Genomic DNA, 22801 nt, shown 5'->3' on the forward strand with positions numbered 1-22801 from the left:
ATTACATTATATTTTATCAAATATGGTTCTTAGATGAAGGTTAGGAAATTACAGTTGCTTAAACTTTTCTAGTAGCCTATTTCATAAGCATCCACTTTGTAGAGTGAAGTGAAAAATCACTATATTTGGAGTCAAAAGAAAAGGTTCAAATCCCAGGACTGTCATTTCTTTTTCTCAAAATTTTATTTTAGATTCAAACATCAGAACACAAATACAGAATAGAAAAAAGAAACAAAAACATATGATAAACTTAAATACAAAGTTAGAAAGAAAAAAAACCATGTCACATGTATCACAGAACATGAGAGAATTCAAAATATGTAACAATAGATTTTCATTTCAAGAAAGTCTATGTGATAATACTCATGTTGAGAATTTTCCATCTTTGCTTCCTTGTGCGTTTTATTTTGTTCTCTGCTGTGCACTCTTTTACTTTGTTCTTTTTTTCCTCCCCCTCAAACTCCTCCCAGAAGGCAACAATAAAGTTTAGATAGATTTATACATACACATATACATGTATACATACATATATGTATATATACTTTCCCAAATCTATTCTACTCCTGATCTTCGTCTTTTATGTATGGTTATATCTCTTGTTTCCTATGCCTCTTGCCTCCTCTACTTCTATCCACTACTTTGCCTTCCTATAACTTGCCATCCTCCCTCCAAGGATCCCTCCCTTATCCTCCTATTCCCATAAATCTTAACACCCTTCTGTACCCTATTTCACCTATTCCTCACCCTCCCCTATAAAGATCCCTCCCTTTTCCTCTCCCCCCTTCCTGTGCCCTACCATTTTATTTCTTCTGAATTTAGAAGACTTTTACACCCTTCTAAATATATGTGTATTGTTCCCTCTTAAACCCATTCCCGATGAAAGTAGGTTACCAGAACTACCAGCCCTTCTCCCCCATCTAATTTCTCTGTATCAATTCTTCCTTTATTACCTCAAATAATTATTCTTTTAAGCTGTCCCTAAATGGTTTTACTTTTTAAATTCATATTATTCTCAGGTTTACCCCAATCTTTCTTATAAATTGCCCAATTATTGATAAGAATCTTAGACATCTATTTGACATTTTACATATATAAAAAGTAAGGAGTCTGTCCTTATGGATCCCTTATAATCAGTCTTTGTTATGTTCCTTATATTTCTACACATGAATTTTTTTTCTTTTCTGATTCTAGGTTCAGTGATTTTTTTTTTCTTTTTGGAGGGGGAAATGCAGAGCAACTGGGGTTAAGTAACTTGCCCAAGGTCACACAGCTAGTAAGTGTTAAGCGTCTGAGGCTGGATTTGAACTCAGGTCCTCTTGACTCCAGGGCCAGTGTTCTATTTACTGCACCACCTAGCCACCTCATATGTTCCTTATATTTCTCTTGGTTTTATATGTTGAATTCTTCAGGATTTTTTAAGTAGAATCTTGAAAGTCTGGGAGTGTATCGAATGTCCACATTTTTTCATTCAGGGCAATATTTAATTGCAGGGTATGATATTTTTGGACAGAGCCACAGTTCTTTTGCTCTTCCATATGTTGTGTTCCAAGACCTTGTGTCTCTCCTGCTAGGTCTTGTGTAATTCTAATTGTGGCATCATCATATTTAAATTGTTTTAATCTTGATGTTTTTAATATGTTTTCCTTGAGCTGGGGGGTTTCAGAATTGGACTATGATATTCCTATGAGTTTTCCTCACAGAATCTCTTTTAAGTGGTGATTGATGGATTTTTTTTCTATTTCTGCCCCGCCCCCCTTGTTCTAATGTTTCACGGTAGTTTTCTTTGATTATTTCTTGTATTATTATATCAATATTATTTTTTGATCATAACTTTAAGTTAGTTCAATTATTTTTATATTTGCTCTTCTTGGTTTATTCTCCAGATCTGTTTTTTTTTATGCTGTTTCCCTTTCTCTTCTATTTTTACATTATTTTTATTTTGTTTAATCATTTCTTGATCACTCTTAATTTCACTGGCTTCACTTTGCCCAATTCTAATTTTCAAGGTGTCATTTTCTTCCTTAAGATTCTGGATCTCCTTTTCTAATTGGTTAACTTTCCTTTCATACCCTTCTTGTTTCTCTTGGATTGTTCTTATTTTCTTTTTTAGTTTTTCCTCCATCTTTGTCATTTGACTTTTAAAGTCTTTTCTAAGATCTTTTATGAATCCTTTTTGGGCAGGTGTCCATTTGACATTACTCTTTGGGGGTTTCTTTACTTCAGTATCCTCCTCTGAAGATGAACCCTGGTCATCTCGATTCCCATAAGTTTATTGTGGTTGGATTCTTTCTCTTTTGCCTGGGCATGTTTTGCTTAATTATTTGTAGTCACTTCTAGCTCTGGGATATGGAAATGGTGCCTCTTCCCCCAGATCTTCAGTTCTTCCCTCTAGCCTGAAACCAAAGCCAAACCTCTGATCTCTTGTAAGTGCCCACAGCCAGGGGCTTTCTTCCCCACTGCCTCTGCACTCATTGGGTGTGCACTGGTCCCTTCTCACCCCTGAAGCTCTTTGCAGCACTGCTGGGTCTGGCATTCCTGGTCAGCAGAGGTTCCCTCAATCTTCCTGGGCTCAGACACCCAATTCCCCTCACTATCCTGGGTGTAAAAGTTTGGCTGGCTAGGGCAGAGGCAGCCTCTCAAACCAGCTAACCCCAGGGCTTTCCATGTGTTGTTTAAGAGGCTTGATGCTTGCTGTTAAAACGGAACCTAGCCTGGAGGTGTTGGCTCTTCACAGGAACCAGATCTGTCATGGAATTTTTCTTCCAATCTTCTAAAATTGTCCCAAGAGGACCCCAGTTATACCCATTTTTATTTATCTCCACCCACACTTTGTCCACCCTAAGGTGCAATTTTAACTCTTTTATGGGGGGAAATCTTGAAGAGCTTGGAATTTTCTGACCTACTCTGCCATCTTCCCAGAATCCTCTCTCTTCTCAGAACTGTTATTTTTGCCTCTCTGATCTTGGACAAGTTGCTTTGTCTGTCTGTGGCTCAGAAAAGTAGCATTTACAAACCAAGTACTAGAGTACAAATAAATACACTGAAACAATCACTTTCTCAAAAGCATCGCAGTAGTCTGAAAGCATCAGATCACTTCTTTTGTTTTTTGTCTCCTACGCTCTCCAGTCTTACATCTACACTATACCCTCATTGCCCTAGAAGGACATGATGTGGCACACTGAACCTCTACTCTTCTAAATAGTACCTCCATTCCTCTCTGTACTACAGTCCTGTCTCTCCCAACTTTCTCTGCCATATAACACACACACGCACACCTCTTTAACCTGGAAGATCTTTTCAGTCATAGACTTCTAACACTGGAAGAACCTCCTGACCCTGTGAAATCTTTGTCTGATTGGCTGGTTCCTCCCAGAATCTTCATTTAAAGAAAAGTGCCTAGGCTAGTCATGTCCTCATCCTCTCCTAGCTTACTCCTGACACTCTAGACTTTCTGTACTAAATATGGGTAATTCCCCCCCCTGCCTTTTCAGTTTCTTTTTATTTATTTTATTCTCCCACCATAATATAAGCTCCTTGAGAATAAGGACTGTCTTTTTGCTTGTATCTATATTCCAAGTGTTTAGCATAGTACCATAGTAGGTATTCAATAGCTGCTTGTTGACTTTACTTCACTTGAAAGAATCCATTTCCTTCCAAATGGAAAGCTGTTTGTTCTATTCACTGGAAGCTTCAAATCATCCCAGTGATCCAGATGTCAAGTGATTTAGAGATAGAAGGGAAATTTAGAAATAACCTAGCCTAACCAGATTAAGCAATTCTGAGGTCTTATGAGATTTATTAAGGTAGGAGTACTTCTTATTATTATCAATGAATAATGTAAAATTTACATAAAGGTAAAATCTCTCTAAGAGATCCAATGGATCTGTGACTTGATAAATGTGTTTATTCCCTCCAATGATGTGAATCAAAGCCCACACATGCTTATCCAGTCTGTGTAATTCTCATTTATTTCCTGTCACATATTCATGACAAGAGATCCATCTGTGTACTGGGGGTTCTTCCTTCTCTCTTCTTGACTTTGTGTAGATATCAAGGGAGCCAGTTGACTGTTAACTGGTTAACCAAGGTTCTTCCTATGTGACTAAGTCATCTTCTTTTCCAGCCATGCATTTCTCTGAGAGAGGCAGGTTTCAAAGCTGCACTTTGGAATAGGACTAGCACTTAACCCTTTCTTGGGTCACAGCCCAGTTCTTCCCAGGCTAGGGTTACAGTGCCTTCTCCCTGTCATCCTGGCTGTGATAGAGCTAGGGATGCAGGGAAATTAGAACAATAATAGGGAAGTTGAGTTAACCTCCCCAACCTGGTGAAAGGAACAAAGGGGAAGCACAGCAGCTAAATTGGAGTCCCACTGGCAACAGCCTTGGTCCCCTGGGCACCCTAAAGCCCACTCCTCTAGGTAAGAAGATGATCCTCTCCTCTCAAAACCTCAAGTCCTTGCTGCCACACCTCTGGAACCTGGAGTTTCTACTTCAAGTTCCCCAAAGCCGAGAAGCTTGTGGGTTCCTTCAGGACCCTCCTCCTTATTCACCAAAACCTCTCCTCAATGGTCCCAGACTATCAATTCAGCTACAACCACCTGGCACTCCCCAGTTCTTAGTCCCTCCCACACAAGAAGCAGTGCCCTCTTTCTCCTTCATTCCCAAATCGACCAGCTCCACAACCAGGGTCAGCTACTGTGGGGAGATGAGAAAAGGAGAGGAGAAAATGAGGTCAGAAGTCAACCAGTTTCTGCACTTGGTAAGCCCAATTTTCTATCAATAATTTTTATATGTGATTTGGAAATGCAATTAATGTCATCTCACTGTGTTATTATTGTATTTCTACACTGTGTATTGTAAAACCTGAGTGACCATTGTAAGCCAGAAATGGTGTTAAACAAAGCAACATTTGGTCTGAATTTAGCTGAAACTAAGACAGTGAAAAAAATGTTTAAAACCAGTTATGTTATTTTGTTAAATCCTGCTAATGCTGTCTTAAAGCAAAAACAAGTTGGCTCTCACTTATAAAAATTGTAAGATTGTTAAATAAGTTATTTGGGATTGTTGTTATAATGTTAAAACTTAAAGTTGATCCCCCAGCAGCTCTAATGGTAGACAGGGTAGATAGACATTCCCTACTCCCCTCCCTTAGGAAGAGGGCCAAAGTCGCCTCCAGGCTATAGGGGGTGACCAGAGGCCACATATGACAGCTACCATATACTGGGCTCCTAAAAATAAAATATAAGAACCCTGAAAGACATCTGGCAAGGAAAAAGAAAAATCAGTATTGAAAATAGAGGATTTGTCACACATGAAGTATGTGGTTTTCATCAGTCCAGAAGAAGAATATCATAGGTTGGACAAGCAGATCAGCCCCCTTTTGGGGTCCCTATTGATTTCTCCTTATTTGTAAACTTGCCAGATCCCCTAGAAACCATCTGGTGGGCAAGGTCATCAGCCCGAGGAGAAAACCAAAAGCTTGTTTGAGTTATGGAGTTCCTAAACAACGAACTTAGCTTACTGAGAAATGAAACATTTCATGTATGTACGTCATGGTAAACCTTTATTGCTTATTTTAGTTCCATGGGAGTAAGCCTAAGCTGTGATTGGTGAGACTTGCCATTTGAGGTAAAAGCCATTGGGACTCCAATTAGTTTTATTTTGAGTTTGAAATAAGATATAGTTGTTTGCATTAAATCAGTATAAATGCCACAAGCTACTCAGAGGGAATCCTGCTACAGGTGAAGGTTTGCTTTTGGGAAAAGCCAAGAAGATAATTTTAGCCTCCTTCTAGAATGGGAAGCTCCTGGCTCAGTTTCCCCATTGTCTTCCTTTGAAAAGGAATGTTTTTCACCTGGCTATTCCTGAGTCTGGCTATGAGGTGAGATTAAAGTGACTCTTATCTGAATTCAAACAGAGCTCAGGATGTTTTATCCTGTCATATCTAGCATGTCCCTGCTTTTTCCTTTTATGGTAAATTTCTCTAATTAGAGCAAGTGGTCAGAAAAAGATAGTAAAAACGCAATGCAGGTATGTGCAATTTTGCTCTTTTCAATCTGAATGTATAGTCATTCCATATCCCAAACAACTGGGTAAATTAATATACAGGCTTGTCATCTGCCCGCCTGCATAGTCAAGTGAAAGGTTAAATCCCTGGAATAGAATATTTTTTTCTGAATGACATGGGAACAACTAGACAAATGGAAAAGAAGCCTATGAAACAAAGGTACAAACACAAGTTAATCATCCCATATACTAAGGCTGGGATACATCTGAGCTACTAAAGTGTTAGATCTGAGCTATTCAGTCTAAAATTATATTCCTTTCTACAATCTAGTTTAGTAAAAAGCTACTTGAGCTAGTCAACTTCCTGTTACTAGATATATCTGTCTTTCTCCTTATATCTTAGACCCTGCATATTGAACTCCCCTGTTAGATTTGTGTCTCTAAGATTACAGGCCAAGTCAACTACAGTTTGCAGCAAATAGTGGATACCAGTCTATACTCACCCATAATCCGCTGAATGTGATCTATGGGTTCCTCAGGACCCATTGGCACAGGGACAGTTCTACTCCCTTTTTCAGCCTGAAGACACTAAGGAAACACTACGGATCAGGTAAAAAAATGTTGGTTTCAGCAACATGTTCTGTTTCTAGGTTTTTTACATGTATTTTAATGGGAGTACTTAGTTATTTCATAGCTATTGGTTATGAACATTTCTAACCATAAATATAGATCTTAAACATTAGCATACTTTAAAAGTTTATACCAGTGAAAGTGACAATTAAAGATCTGAATAAGTACCTCACAAAGATGGAATAAGGATCATCTTTTTCTACAAGATATTTTTCTTTTTTGTAATTATGCCACTGATCCCCATTTTCTAAGCCAAGATTATGGTTTCCTTTCCTTTCCTTTCAGAACAAATGCTTTAGTACAGCTTTATACGTCGTTTAGCGTGTTTTCCAAATAATCTCAAGAATCTTGGTCTGGAACATGATCACAAGTGAGAAGGTAGCCTGTTAGAGTTATATGTATTGTGGTAACTGTGCTTTAGGAAAGGAATCTCAAAAATATGCTTTGTCTCTGTTTCTGGAACAATAAAAAATTCTAATTAGGAAAAAAATTCCTTCTACCAAATGAATTTGGGGCCCAACTCTTTGAGGGGGGAATGATGGAATCCTAATGAAGCAGCCCCCAGCCCCAATATTCAAACCTCCCTCCCCTGTCTGGCCCTTTTCCTAGAACCTCCTTGCACCCAACCCATTCACACTCCTTTGCTAAACAAAAAAAAAAGAGAAGTGGGGAGGGAGTGGGTTAAGCATCTCCATCAAATCACTCATTTGGGAGCCAGAAAAATGAACTTACTCCTGACAGACAGGTATTTCATTCCCCAATATTCTTTTAAGTACTGCCACAAGGTGCTAGTGGTAGTTAAGAAAATTCTGAATGAACTCCTTCCCCAATTTGGCCTTCCATTTGGATTGGGCTCTGATGATGGGTCAGCTTCTGTGCCTACAGACCACAGAGCTCAGGCCAAGTGGAACAGACCAACCACAGCCTGAAGGAATTTCTCGCCAAATTAGTCCTAGAAACAAAGGAAAACTGGTTCACAGGTGCACCCCCCCCCAAATGAATTGGGCTTCCCCCTTTGAAATTATATTTGGGCAACTTCTACCTATCCTTCCAGTAATTAGAGAAGTTATGAGCTGAGGCTACTAATTCTTCCTTAATTAAGTTCCTACAGGGATTGCAAGAAACACAAGGGAGGGTCCTAAAATTGACTGGAGACGCCTTGCGTGTACCTGCATCCGATCCTGTATCCTTACTACACCCACCACAGTCAAAGTGAACGCTATCCCTGCCTGGCTCCACCAGTCTCGCATGAAATCAGCTGCCCCTGACCAATGCAAGGTGGACCCAGGACCAGATTTTCTCAAGTGAAGATTTTTCCATGTTTCCTCATAATGTTATTGTGCCTTTTCTCCATGTCAAACCCCCATGCTCCTAAGGGTAAAAACACCTGGATTATTAGAAAAGGGGACCAAGCGCTCTGGACATTCCAGGCAGAACAGGGCTCGTGGATGAGTTGGCCTCTACCCTGGTTTCTCTACTGGTGCATTTCTAGTGTCACTTTCCACTCTGCATCAATGGTGTGGGGCGCGGGGGGGGGCTAGGGACCTTGACATTGCAGGGTCAAAACACTTCCCGTACAGACCTTGGCTTTGCATGAATGCCCAGCCCCCCATTATGTTGGTCTAGCCCTTCCCGAGGAAGTCTCCCAGGCATCCAGTTTCACTGCTTCTTGGCCTGGCCCCCACTACAGGCCTTTGTTTGTTTTCCCACCTCTCAATCCTGAATTCAAGTTTCCCCTTGTAATCAGCCCCTGCATGAGTCACTTTCTGCCCACTATGACAATGTCTCCATCACCCCACTACCAGGCACCAATTGCGAGTCAAGGATTCAATTGTGAGTCAAGGGTTTGACTCTCGACAAAAAGAAGTGGGGATTGTAGTAACCCCCCATTCTGTGAACATCCCCATCTCTCCCCATCATAGGAGAGCTGCCTAGGAAACCTGCCCAAACTCAACAAAACCCACCTAGGCAGCAAACCTGCCCAAACCTGCTACCTGACTCTCATGGAGCCCCCCTTCTGTTCAGTTCTCAAAATAGATTTGGGAACTTTCTAATTGGGCGACAAACTGACTGCTGGGCAACAATCATTAAGCAATGCTATCCTTTGGCTTCTGTATTTTTCCTGCTTGCTCCCCTTGGTAACATTTATGTTGTGGCTTTTGTCTACAATTTCATAACTGCATGGAATACTTGGTATGGAAATGATTCACAACTTGACTTCAATTTATAGTCTTAAAGAGTTGCTTGAGGTATTGATGCTAACCAATCATATGTCAGAGACAGGACTTCAACCCTGGTTTTCTTGACCCCAAGACCAACCCTTTCTCCACTAGGTCATAAAATTTTTCCTTTATTTTTTTTTGTTTGGTTCTTTTGTTTTGTTTTGGTTTTTTTTTTTTTACATTGACCACTGTGTTGCTCTAAACTCAGGTCATTAAAATATACTCTGGGCATTTCACATTGGGTAGCAGGGAATAGGCTATTTTGTTTTTCCTAACAGGACCATTTTAAAAGAAAGAGCTTGTAAACCCATATTATTCCACAGTTTGAATTTCCCAGCAGAGCAGCTTCTTTGATTAATGCCCTAAGGATGATTGTCATTGCTTTCATAAGCATCATCCCTGGAAGAGATCCTCCATAATTGCAAGATAGTAGGAGAACCTCTCTCATCACACCTTAGCCACAAACTGCCTTTGTCCTTGAAAATAAATTAATCTCCATTCTCTCTGACACATAGCCAGCATATGCTTTATTGCTCCCCAACACAGCAAACAGCCTCATTCATTACAAGGACTAAAGCATTTATCCCATAATATTGATTTTTTAAGGCCATGCATTTGAATTGCTCATCTTACAAAAAAGCTATTGGGCATCCACATATTTCCTCAAATGTGGTTCTGCAAATCTCTGGCATGTGTTTTACTAGGTCCCTATGAAAAATCTGTGAGTAGAATATGAAAGGATATGGTGTACTTAAGGGAGCTATTCTTTTTACTTTGAATTAAAAAAATCTTAAGAGATTAAAAAAAAACAGGAGGCATAAAGACAAATGAAGTGATTATTTCAGGCTTCCCATCCACAATTCCAGAAAATAGAATTCCTCAGCTCTTGCTGGAATAATAGATGTTCAGAATTTGGTGAGGAATGTGAGCACTGACAGACTGACACAAGCTGAGTCCCATATGTGTATCCTTAAAGACCTGGTGGAATTCTTTGGAAGGACCATATATAATGGAAACTCAGCAGCTGTTAAATATGTTTAGCAGCTGAAAAACTAAGTTTTATCATAGTGGGGGTAAGGAGGAAGACCATTAAGTAGAAGTGGACCCTTAACCCCTCAGGATGCTAACATCTGGGTGTGGCGCATGGGGTATGATTCCTATCCATAATAGTTCCCTAACCTGCCTCCCTCAGTCTTGCCCAGCCTATACCACCCTTGTTGCCAAGATCCTTTGACATCCTTTACCCCCATAACACTTTCTTCCTGCCTCCCATCACCCCTTCACCTCCTTCCCAAGGAGAGAAGAGAGGACATGAGTATAGGGTGATTAATACCCCCAACTAAATTTGCTTTAGGTGAAAGAATTCTTAGTGATGGTTCTGCAAATAGGCCAGTGGATACATGTGTCACAAGATAACCCCACCTATTGTTTGGAAGTATTTGGCTTTCCATGCTTTAAGAAATGAAAATTTCAAATATTTATCTAGTTTCCTTTTGAGTTTGGCTCCTAGAATTCAAATTCACAACTTCTACCAGTTACCATTTACCTTTCCCATCTCCTAAATATTATGCTGTCCCTTCTCTCATGCTCCTCACATACTGAACTGAGATTATATCACATGAGGCAGAGCCAAGATGGTAGAGAAAAGCCAGGAAGTTGCCTGGAACTCTCTCCAGTTACCTTCAGAAACAATGTGAAATCAAGCCTCTAAATGGACTCTGGAGCAACAGAACTCACGAAAAGGTGGAGTGAAACAATTTTCCAGCTTAAGATCACTTAGAAGGATTTCAGGGAAGGATTGTCTCACTTGGGTAGAAGTAGAGCACAGCCCAGCATGAACAGTATCCAGGCAAGCTAGAGAGAAGCTCTTAGCTGCAAAGAACAGAAACAAAGGCTCCTCAGTCTTGGCTCAACAAGCCAGTAGCATAGCAGACTAACTGTGAGACCTCCAGCCCCAGCAGAGAAGGTAACCCTGGCAAAACAGGTTGGACTAGACCAGGCCGTGCCAGTGTAGTGGGCAAGTCATCAGCACCTTAGGCCCAAGCACTGAAAGCCAGTGACCAGACCCCTAACCTCAAGTGGAAGAAGCATGAAACAGTGCCCCCTATGCTCCAGGAGCAGAGCTCAACTTTAAAAGACATGAAATAGGCTAAAAAATGAGCAAAAAAACAAAAACAAAAAGAGCCCTAAACACATAAAGCTATTATGGCAACAGGAAAGATTAAAACACAAACTCACAAGAGGACAACAATATCAAAATGTCTATGTGGGAAGCTTCAAAAGAGAATATTAATTGATCTCAAACCCAAAAAGACCAAAAAGGATTTTAAAAATTAAATAAGAAAGGTAGTTGAAAATTGGGAAAATAAATGAGAGTAATGGAAGAGAGTTAAGAGCTTGTAAAAAGAAGAACAAAAATTGAATAAAATTTCCTTAAAAATAGAATCGGACAAATAGAAAAAAAAATACATGAAAGAAAACAACTCTTTAAAAAGTATAATTGCCCAAATGGAAAAGGAGGTACAAAAGTAAACTGAAAAAAAATAATTCCTTAAAAATAAGAATTGGACAAGAGAAAGCAAATGACTATGATACATAAAGAATCAGTCAAGCAAAATTAAAAGAATGAAAAAATAGAAGAAAATGTAAAATATCTCATTAGAAAAATAACTGAACTAGAAAACAGGTCCAAGAGAGATAATTTAAGAATTGTTGAACTACCTGAAAACCATGATTACAAAAAGAGCCTGGACAGCATCTTTCAAGAAATTATCAAGGAAAATTGACCTGATATCCTGGGACCAAGGGGTAAAATAATCATTGAAAGAATCCACTGATCGTCTCCTGAAAAAGATCCTAAAACAAAAACTCCAAGGAATATTGTAGCCAAATCTGAGTATTATCAGATAAAGGAGAAAATACTAAAAACAGCCAGAAAGAAACAATTCAAATATCAAGGAGCCACAGTAAGGATTACACAGGATTTAGCAGCTTCCATATTAAAGGATCAGAGTGCTTGGAATATGATATTCCAGAGGGCAAAGGACTTTGGAGTACAACCAAGGATCAACTACCCAGCAATATTAAGCATAATCTTTCAGGAGATAATATGGATATTCAATGAAATAAGGAACTTTCAAGCTTTCCTGATGAAAAGACCAGACCTGAACAGAAAAGTGAATCTTCAAATATAAGACTAAAGAGAAGCATAAAAAGGTAAACAGGAAAGAGAAACAAAAACATGCTATTCAATAAGGTTAAACTGTTTACATCCCTACACAGAAAGATGATACTTGTAACTTTTGAGAACTAATAGTCAAGAGATATGAACAGGCAGTTTTTAGATGAAGAATTTAATGCTATCTGTAGTCATATGAAAAAATGCCCTAAATCACTATTGATTAGAACAACTCTGAGATACCACCTCATACTTCTTAGAATGGCTAATATGACAGAAATGGAAAATGAAAATGCTGGAGAAGATGTGGGAAAATTGGAACACAATGCATTGTTGGTGCAGTTATAAACTGATCCAATCATTCTGGAGAACAATTTGAAACTCTGCCCAAAGGGCTATAAAACTGTAAATACCCTTTGAATCGAACAATATCATTACTAGGTCTATATCCCAAAGAGAGCATAAAAAAGGGGAAAGAATCCACATGTACCAAAATATTTATAGCAGCTCTTTTTTTTATGGTGGCAAAGAATTGGAAATTGAGGGGAATAGCTGAACAGGTGGCATATGAATGTAATAGAATACTATTTTTCTATAAAAAATGATGAGTAGGAAGATTTCAGAAAAATCTGGAAAGACTTAAAATGAACTGATGCTGAGTGAAGTGATCAGAACAAGGAGAATATTATACACAGTAACAGCAACATTGTGAGGCGATCAACAATTGATAGACTTAGTTCTCAGCAATACCCAAAAGAATTCCAAAAGTTTCGTAAAAGAAAATCTATCCACATCTAGAGAAGGAACTATGCAGTCTGAATGCAGATTGAAGCCTATTTTTACTTTTTTGTTGTTTTTTGCTTTGTTTTCTTTCTCATGTTTTTTCCCTTTTGTTCTGATTTTTCTTTCACAACATGGCTAATGTGGAAATATGTTGAACATGATTCTATATGTATGCTGTGTTAGGGAGGGGAGAGAGAAAAATTTGGAATTCAAAATCTTATAAAAATGAATGTTTAGGGGCGGCCAGGTGGCTCAGCGAGTAAGAGCACCGGCTCCAGTGTCAGGATGACCTGGGGATCAAATCCGGGCTCAGACACTCAGCACCACACCCAGAAGTAACTGGCCGTGTAACCCTGAGCAAGTTACTTAACCCCCATTGTTTAAAAAAAAAAAAAGAATTGGTCTATATCCAAATTAAAAAAACGAATGTTTAAAACTGTTTTTACATGCAATTGGAAAAAATAAAATACCATTAAGTGGGAAAAAATGAAATAATATCCAGAAAAACTAAAGAGAAAGAGCAAGAGAGAACACATAGCAAACTGAAGCAGCAAACGCTGTGTGTCCTCAAGAGTCGCTCTTTTCTTCATCTCTCCCTCCCCACTCCATCTTGGTAATCTCATTCACTTCCAAAGCTTTCAACTGCTGCCTCTAAGCAGATGGCCCCCCAAATGTCTGTCTCCTTCTCTGACCTCTATGTGAGCTCCAAACCCAACTCCCTACAAAATCTCCCTACCTAGTTATCCCACATGTTCAAAAGCAAGCTTATATTTCTACCTACAGCAGTTCCTCCTTTTAACTTTAGTATTTCTTTAAATACAGCTAACATTCGCCTTACTTTGTTTTTAAATTTGGCTTTGAACCTGACTCTTCTGTTATGTTTAAAAGGTAAAGCAAGAAACAATGGTCCAGCATGACCAATTTATGAATTAGGCTAGCGGTAATCAATAAATTGGGTCTATGGCCTCTCAATAACCAAAGACCATGAGGTAGGGCTTATGAGCCATCATATAGTTTTGGGAAGAAAAGAGAGAGAGAAAAAGAACAGAGTTGGATAGGTAGGCAAAGCAACATAGTTGGTTGCATAAAGGAAAGCAGACTAGCACCTGAGTGGGGTTAGTAACCACCCCTCTTTATCATTAAGAAATGCCTGTTTGATTTATGGGACCCATCTGCAACTTGTAATCTTTGCTAGGGGATCACAACTACCAGACTTGTCTCCTTGGAAGAGATAAAAAAAATCCCCTAATTACACAAAGACAGGCAGGGAAGGACAACATATCTTTTGGGGATAGTAACAAGTTAACTTGTTTGGCTCCACAGATATCCAGGAAATATCCCAGGGGGTAGCTGTATGAGAGATGACAACTTTTCTTTTAAGCTAAATCAGAGTGAAAGCTAAATTCCGGAACTCAATTCATAGACACGGGCTTTCGGCAGATGTAGACTCAATTCAAAAAAATTAGTTCAGCATAAAATCAATTATGTTGCAGAATCTTCACAGTAGAAGCCCAAAAAGTAGAAACTAGAGGTAAAAATTTTTATCTTTTCACTTTCTTCTGTTTCATCTGCCCTATCCAATCCGGTGCCATCCTCTGTCTCTTGCATCTCTCAAATCTGCCCCTTCAGCTACATTACATCAGTTTGTTATTGTTCAGTGTACATGATGGCTTTCTTGGCAAAGAGACTGGAGTGGTTTGCCATTTCCTTATCCATTGTGCCCCCATTTTACAGATGAGGAAACTGAGGCAAATGGGGGTGAGTGATTTGCCCAGGATCACATAGCTAGTAAGCATCTAAGGTTGGATTTGAATTCAGACCCTCCTGACTCGTCCCATCATCACTATAGATATAGTTCACCTAAATTTTATTGAAACACTTGTTAAATTCTCTTAGACTATGCCTATGGAAACAACAAAGAAATGTAGATAATGGTACAATTAGATGAATTTAGAAGTGACTGAGTGACTTAATTGAAAGAGCCATTAACAGTTGGATTGTCAGCTCATAAGGAAGTCTCCAATGAAGTGACCCAGGACCACTTTACTGGGGCCTATGCTGCTTAGCAATTTCTGTCAATGACTTGTAAAAAGGCACAGATGGAACACTCATCCAGTTGTCAGATGATACAAATCTAGGAGGAAGAAAATGTGTTTGGGGATAATATTCAAAAAGATCGTGACAGGCTAGCCTAACGAGCTGAATCTGAGATGAAGTTCAGGGGGGCTATAGGTAAAGTCTTATATTTGGGTTCAGAAAATTATCTTCTATATAAGTTGGAGGAAACATGGCTTGTTATGATTCCGGTGATTCTAGGATTTCTCTCTCTCTAGGTTCCCTAAGATGAGGCTCTCCTATTTTTCCAATTTTATTCCCCACTAATAACCTTCCTGAATCAGATAATTCAGCCAAAATTGGCTATCTGAGTTGTCTAAAAAATTAATATACAAGCATATCACTTCAAGGCAAGACAAGTTAATAAACATTTATTAAACACCTACTATGTACCAGTACTGTGCTAACCAACGTAGATTATTTTAAACAACATATACAGAAGATAGAAGCATGACAAGCAACTGAGAATGAATTAAAAAAAAAAAAACTTGTCATAACCCATATAATAAGCGTCAGAAGAACTAAACCTTAGAATAAATTGAAACCAGTCAGGGAACCTATGAGTTTCTTTCATTTTCTTATTCTCCATATATACTTTGTAGTTTCTCACCTATACATTTTTTTCTCACACAGTTACAAATTGGAATGCCTTCTCTACTCACAGCAATGCCTGTAAAAGTCCTGTTCTTTGAGTCCCAGCTCAAGTGACATCCCTTCACACATCTAATCAATCAATTAATTAATAAACATTTACTAAGCACCTACTATGGGCCAGTGCTAAGATTCTGGCACAAATGGATATAGTGAGGGCTATGGAGGTCACATAACTGAATCAATTAATTAACTGAGAAGATGGAGTTATGTTCAACCCAATGGCAAACCTGCAGAAGAGAAGGAGAGAGGAGGAAAATTAGTGTTAGGAGGACAATTCTGGTCAGACATGTTCAGAAGCCAAGACCAGAAATCAAATGGAGGACAATGTTAGGATGTAACAGGATGTATCGAGGAAATAAAAATAATCACAGAGTTTATTAACAACAGAGTGGCAATTTGGCCTTCTCCATGAATGCTCTGGCAGGATGCATTCTCTACATTCCCTCCTATTTCTTAAAGGAGAAGCATTATCAAAATGGCAGGACCCATTTTTGGTTCAGAGACTGACAGCAAAATTTAAAAAGCAAAGTGTGAATACAATGTTATCTTTAAAATAAATAATAAAGAACAGAATAGGCCAAATTAAATTTAGTTTGGCATTATAAAAATAGGTAATATTCAAAGATTGTTTTTCATAAAAAGAATCACCAGACCAAATGCACTAACATTTTAATGATGGTACTCAAAATAGCATTAGCGCTGATTTTAGAAGTGGTAAATGCAAAGAAGAAAATGAGACTGCATTTTGTATAATAATAACTCACTTATGTGATACTTTACAATTTACAAAGTATTTTCCCCATTACAACCCTGAGAGATAAGTTGCATGAATATTTTGCGAGATGACAAAATCACAAGATCACACAGGTAAATATCAGAACTAAGGTCTTCTGACTCCCAAGTCTAGCATCTTTTTTGATGATGTCATGAAAGCACTCCTGTCATTTCCATGTTAGGCAATAAACACTCGTGTTTTCTATCATTTTTCTTTAATAATCAAATTTGTCCCTATGAAGCTTCTGGCATGAGGTAGATTCAAAAATGGCATTGCTGTTGTTATTGTCATTGCCATTGGTGGTAGTGACCGTGGTTGCTTCTTGTTGAGTCATTTTCAATAATATCTAACTCTCCATGGCTCCATTTGAGGTTTTCTTGGCAAAGGTACTGGAGTGGTTTGCCATTTCCTTCTCCAGATCATTTTACGTATGAGAAAACAGGTAAGGGGCAGCTAGGTGGTGCGGTGAATAGAGCACCAGCACTGGAGTCAGGAGGACCTGAGTTCAAATCCAGCCTCAGACACTTAAAAGAAAACTAGCCATGTGACCTTAGGCAAGTCACTTAACCCCAATTGCCCTACCTTCCCCCCTCCAAAAAGCAAAAAATTAAAAAAGGATATAGTGGCAAACAGGGTTAGGTGACTTGCCCAGGGTCACACCGCTCCTAAATGTCTTGAGGCCTGATTTTAATTTAAGGAGTCTTCCTGACTTCAGACCCAAAATATTACCCACTGTGCCACCTCGCTGCCCCAGAAGTAGTCTGCAGGAATCAAAAGCTTTAGAGAAATAGATTACCTGGATTAAGGATATGTAATGCAAAGAGCTTTTGCACCTGCTGTCCAGACCTGGGTTCTAGTCCTTACTCAGAGGCAGCTAGGATATACAGTGAATAAAAACACTAAAGTTGAAATAAGGAAGACCAGAGTTTTAATCCTGTCACAAAAATTTACTAGTAGTGTAACTGTAGCAACAAGCACCCCAAGCGTCCTCAAGGTTTGCTGCCACCACAGGTTCTTGGATCTGCTTTGTTAAAGGAAAGCAACTCAAAATGGGTTAACAAGCTTACTTTAATCAGTCAAACATATGTATCGTTTACCTTGTTCAGGGGGAAAAGGTCAGCACCCCGAACTTCAAAGTATACAGGCAGAATTATCAAGACAGAAACAGATCAAGTACACAGCTTTCCAAACTGTCCAACCATTACATCCATGCCAAACAACATCTGGGTTTCAAAGCCGGGGGGCTCTGGACAATGACTAGCCCAGAGTTTCATCAAATCACAGAACACTTCTCAAAGTGAGCCCCAAAACAAAGCCTCAAATCAGGGTTTATATACCCTTCTCCTGGCTCAGAGAATGTAACAACCTTATTGACCCACTGGCCAATCAAGAAGTATCTACTGAAAAACAAGCCTCCCACCCCAGGCTCCAGGTGCACTTTAGCCTAGGGGCAGGGAAGATCTTCAAAATTTACATTCCCATTACAGTGACCCTGTTAAGTAACCTTTCTGAGCCCTCTTAGTCTATGTAATTCAAATATTCTGAGCCTCAGTTTAACCACCTGGAAAAATGGAGGAATAATTACTGTCTCCCAGGGTTGTTGTGAGAAAAGCATTGGAGTTATGAGTTTATGTTGTTAGTTGCATTGTTGACATTGTTATTTGATCACAGCAGTGGTTATAGTTTCCCATAACAGTTTGCCTGAGTTTAGGAAAGGTAAAATTTCTCAAGTGGAAGGTTTTATTATAATTATTTTTATTACGATTATCATTTTATTATAATCACTTTTAATTTGGGATCATGGGATCATAAATCTTGAGCTGAGAAATATAGATCTTTAGCTAGAAGAGACATCCGAGCCCATACAGTTCCATTCCCTCATTTTACAGATGGGGAAACTGAGACCCTAGGGGAAGAGATGATTTGCCCAAAGTCACACAGGTAGTATCAAACAGAATTTGAACCCAGATTCTCTTATTCTAGAACTAGTGTTCTTCTCCTCTGTCACCCAGAAAAATATGCATCCAAACAAACCAGGCATATGGTAATCAAAGTTCCAGTCACGTAGATGAGACAACACTTGAGAAATGATTTGAGAATTCACAGGAGTTGACAGAGTCAATGTCATGTATGGGATTTATAAACCCAGGTCTCACAACCCTGTGGTTGGCCAGGGCATTCTTTTGATGGATGATTCTCATGGGAAATTGTTTCTCTTTGTATTTGGCTGTGGCCCAATGAACATAGACACTGATGGATCTTTCCCTGGACTAGACCTACTAGAATAGCAAACATAAGACCAGGGTTTTTGTGATTGCTGCTGCTATTATTATTGTTTTCTCTCTTTTTTTGGAGATAAGGGTAGGGTTGTTCTGTTTTCCCTTTCATTGAGTCTAAATTCATCACTTAGAGATTCCTACCCATTACTCCAAATTTTGCCCTCTGGGGTTAACAGAAGGAATCTCATTTTTCTTCCAGGTGATGACCCCTCAAATACTCAGACAGTAATCCCTTTCTCCCCGAACCTCCTTCTCTTCTGAAGGACCCTGGGATCACAGATTTAGAGTCCAAAGAGACCTCAGAGGTGATCTAGTCTCATTTTATAAATGAGGAAACAGAGAGTAAAGGACTTGGTCAACGTCACTGACTCCAAATTTGACACTTTCCATCATACCGTATCTTCAGTCCCTTTAGCTGATTCTTATCTATCATGAATTCAAGACCCTTCACCATTTAGTTATCCCCATCTGAACACTCAGTCAACAGATGTTTGTTAAGTGCCTACTAGGGCTATGCACTGTGCTAAACTCTCTGGACACAAAGAAAGGGTGGGGGGAAGCCCCTGCCTTCCAGGAGCTTACAGTCTTATGGGGGAGACGATGTGTAAACAACTATATACGAACAAGATGTATAGAGGATACATTGGGGATAGTCTCAGAGGGAAGGGACTAAGGAAGATTTATTATCCTGTAGCTCAGTAAAGATCTCCAAACTCTGGTACCAGAACAAAGTGAAAATTTCCATATTCAGTCACAGAAGAGGAGGGTATAATGGGACTTTCACCTACTTCTTTTCCATATAAGAAGGAAGGAGTCCTCTCCTGGGGATTGAGCTTGCAGACAATCCTGGATCCCTCCTGCTGGGGTTGTCCTTGGCTAACGTGCTTGTTTTCTAGGCACTAGCCTCCTATTGACTGAACCAGTGTCCATGAACACTGGAGGTACAGTCAATCAGTTAATAGTAAGTACTTATTAAGAACCAGGAACCACTAAGGATACAAAGAAAGACAAATATACAGTCCCAAGCTTCAGGAGGCTCATACCAACATGTAAACAACTGTAAGCAGCATAAATGGGAACTAAACTTAAAATGGAAAGCGCTAAACCACTAACAAGGTGGCACAATGGATAAAGTGCCAGGAGGAAGGCGAGAGAGACCAGAGACAGAGGAGAGACGGAGAGAGATGGGATCTGATCTGAGACTTGAAGGAATCCAGCAGCTAGAGACAAGAAGAGAAAGCTTTCTAGACATGGGAGACAGCCAGAGAAAATCCATGGAGTTAGCAAATGGAGTGTCTTGGGCAAGGAGGGAGATCAGTATCACCAAGTCAGAGCATGTGGGAGTAATATATAAGAAGACTGGAAAGAGAGAAAATGACTAGGGTATAAAGGTGTTAAAAGCTAAAGAGAAATAGGTAGGTAACTACTGGGTATTGATTGAGTAGGTGAATGATAAGATCAGATGCACACTTTAATTGCTGAGTGAAGGATGGGTTGGAATGGGGAGATACTTGAGGAAGGGAGACCAGTCAGAAGCCTCTTACAATAGTTGAAGTATGAGGCAGGGAGAAGGGTAGTGACAGCATCAGAACAGAGAAGAAAGCATATAGAAAAGATGTTTCAGAGGCAGAATCAACATAACTTGTCAACAGAATGGATTTGGAGTGTGAGAGGCTGCATTGGATTGAATTTGCAGAGAGTGTGGAATCAAGGAAGACATGAGGGTTGCAAGCCTGGATAACTGCCAGGGATGGTGGTGCCCTGGACAGTAATAAGGAAATTAGAAAGAAGAGAGAGCCACAACAGGAAAGGAAGCTGCCACAAATGAGTCGGCAAGGGGATAATAGCTAACATGCTATTATTATCACAAGTGAGGGAAATAGGAATGAGAGCACAATTGTGACTGGCCTATCAAGATTTAAGGGAAGGAGGGGCAGCCAGGTAGCACAGCGAGTAAGAGCACAGGCTCCAGTGTCAGGATGACCTGGATCAAATCCGGGCTCATATACTCAGCACCACACCCAGAAATAACTGGCCGTGTAACCTTGAGCAAGTTACTTAACCCCGATTGCTTAAAAAAAAAAAAAAAAAGATTTAAGGGAAGGAAAACAAACAAACAAATTGCTCTCTGTGTATGACTGGAGTGTCTGAATGTTAGAGTCTGCTACTGACGTCTGGCTTCCCCAAATGACTAATAGGTCTACCACAAACTCTAATTCACAGATGCAACTTCTAATAAGAATGGGACTAAAAAGCAATGTCAAGGCTTGATGTCAAGAAAAACTTCCTAATAATTAGATCAAAAGAGGAATGGTCACTCTAGGAAATAGTGGGTTTGGGTCATATAGATATCTTCCAGTTGAGACTGGGTGACCTCTTCTCAGGAAATTATAGAAAGTATTCCAAGTCAACCCTATGGTTCCATGATTCTGTGTATTAAGAGTAGGGGAATATTAAGGGGAAAACCAGTAGCTTAAATTCAACAAGTATTCATTGAGAATGCACCATTTGTCTGTAAAAAAAAAATATGTGTCCTTATAAGGTTGCGCTAGGTTCTGTTTTTCTAAGATTGCAAGTGAGAAAGTGACTACATTGAGTGTGAATTTATCAATCTTTTCCATTAGTATTATTGCAGCAGAATTGTGAGAGCATAGAAGTATCAATATGCCATGACTCTAACAGAAGGGAAGATACTAAAGGCATGGGAAAAATTTCAGATTTTATTGATCCCCCTGCCAAAAAAAGTGAACAAGGGGGGGGGGGCGGCCAGGTAGCACAGCGAGTAACAGCACCGGCTCCAGTGTCAGGATGACCTGGAGATCAAATCCCGGGCTCAGACACTTAGCACCCACCCAGAAACACCTGGACGTGTAACCTTGAGCAAGTTACTTAACCCCGATTGCTTAAAAAACAAAAGTGAACAAGGGAACAACTACTTGCCTATTTACCTAGCGATACCAAAATACTTATGAGGATTATCTAAATATAAAGCTAGGACTTTGTTATTGTTGTTCATTCTTCATTCCTGAAAAGGAACAATGACATCACCAGGGTGATGTAGTGACTTGACCATGAATGGAATTAAATGTAGGTGAGGAAGAGCTATACAAAGTCATCAGCCTCACTCTCTGCTCCAGTCATCTAAGTCTATTGGCAAGACAAAGGTCAAGACGATTGACCTAAGAATGGCCCAGGATACCATTGAGGGAATATTCATTGAGGGAATTCAGAGGAAACATGGAGGATTTTGCAAATGATATTCAACAATGAACCACATCTCTACCATCTCACAATCTATCCCATTGTGCTTATAGTTTATTAATTATGAAAAGCATTTGACTTAGTAAAAACAAAAAGCCACTTAATATGTTTTTTTATATGAAAGTGTCTCCTTTCTATATATCAGGATCAATATGTAGTGATAGAATTAACCCTATGCAATGACCCTCTGATAATAGACATCAGATGAGGTATAAAATAGCAAGATGGATGCTTGCCAAATGCATTCACCACCATGATTGAGGACATTCAGTCCTAATTGAGGTCAAGGAAGGATTCCCCATGGACAATGAAGCCTCCAGATGCTGCTATTGTGGGTGACCTTGTGTTATTGTATCAAGCTCCAAGCCATGTAATAACCTCCTGGAAGAGACCTGTGACCATTCAAAGTATTTGGGCTGTCCATCCACCTAGGACAAATCAAATGAATTAAAAATGTTTATTGTCCAGATTTCAACACGCATGTGCATGGGCCTCCTATTAAACTTGCCTGGCAGTATTTACATTTGGGACAAACCTCCAACTTCTCGTGGAAGCAAAATTCTATTTTTAATACAAATATTTTATGGGCGTTGCTTTATGGAAATGAGACTTGGAATACCAATATCTCTAAAGGACTAGATAAGCCTAACACAGAAGACAATGGAAAAGTTCATAGTGGGTGTGAGTAGGCTATGACACATACCCAAGTAGAAACTCTGAAGATGAACAGGAGTGAAAGACTGTGGCGCATTGGCTACACCCCTTGTCATGAACTTTAAGGAGTACATGAACAAGAGTTGCTGAGGCTGGATAGACTTGGATGGGTTGTGATTTGCATGTTTGGAGGGAACTCTGAAATTCATAAGAACACAGATACAATTGAGTAAGAGTATTATGGT

Source organism: Petaurus breviceps, unplaced genomic scaffold (assembly GCF_028583685.1).
Source record: "Petaurus breviceps papuanus isolate PSGF00001 unplaced genomic scaffold, PetGlider_PUasm1.0 419, whole genome shotgun sequence".
NCBI classification, from domain to species: Eukaryota; Metazoa; Chordata; class Mammalia; order Diprotodontia; family Petauridae; genus Petaurus; species Petaurus breviceps.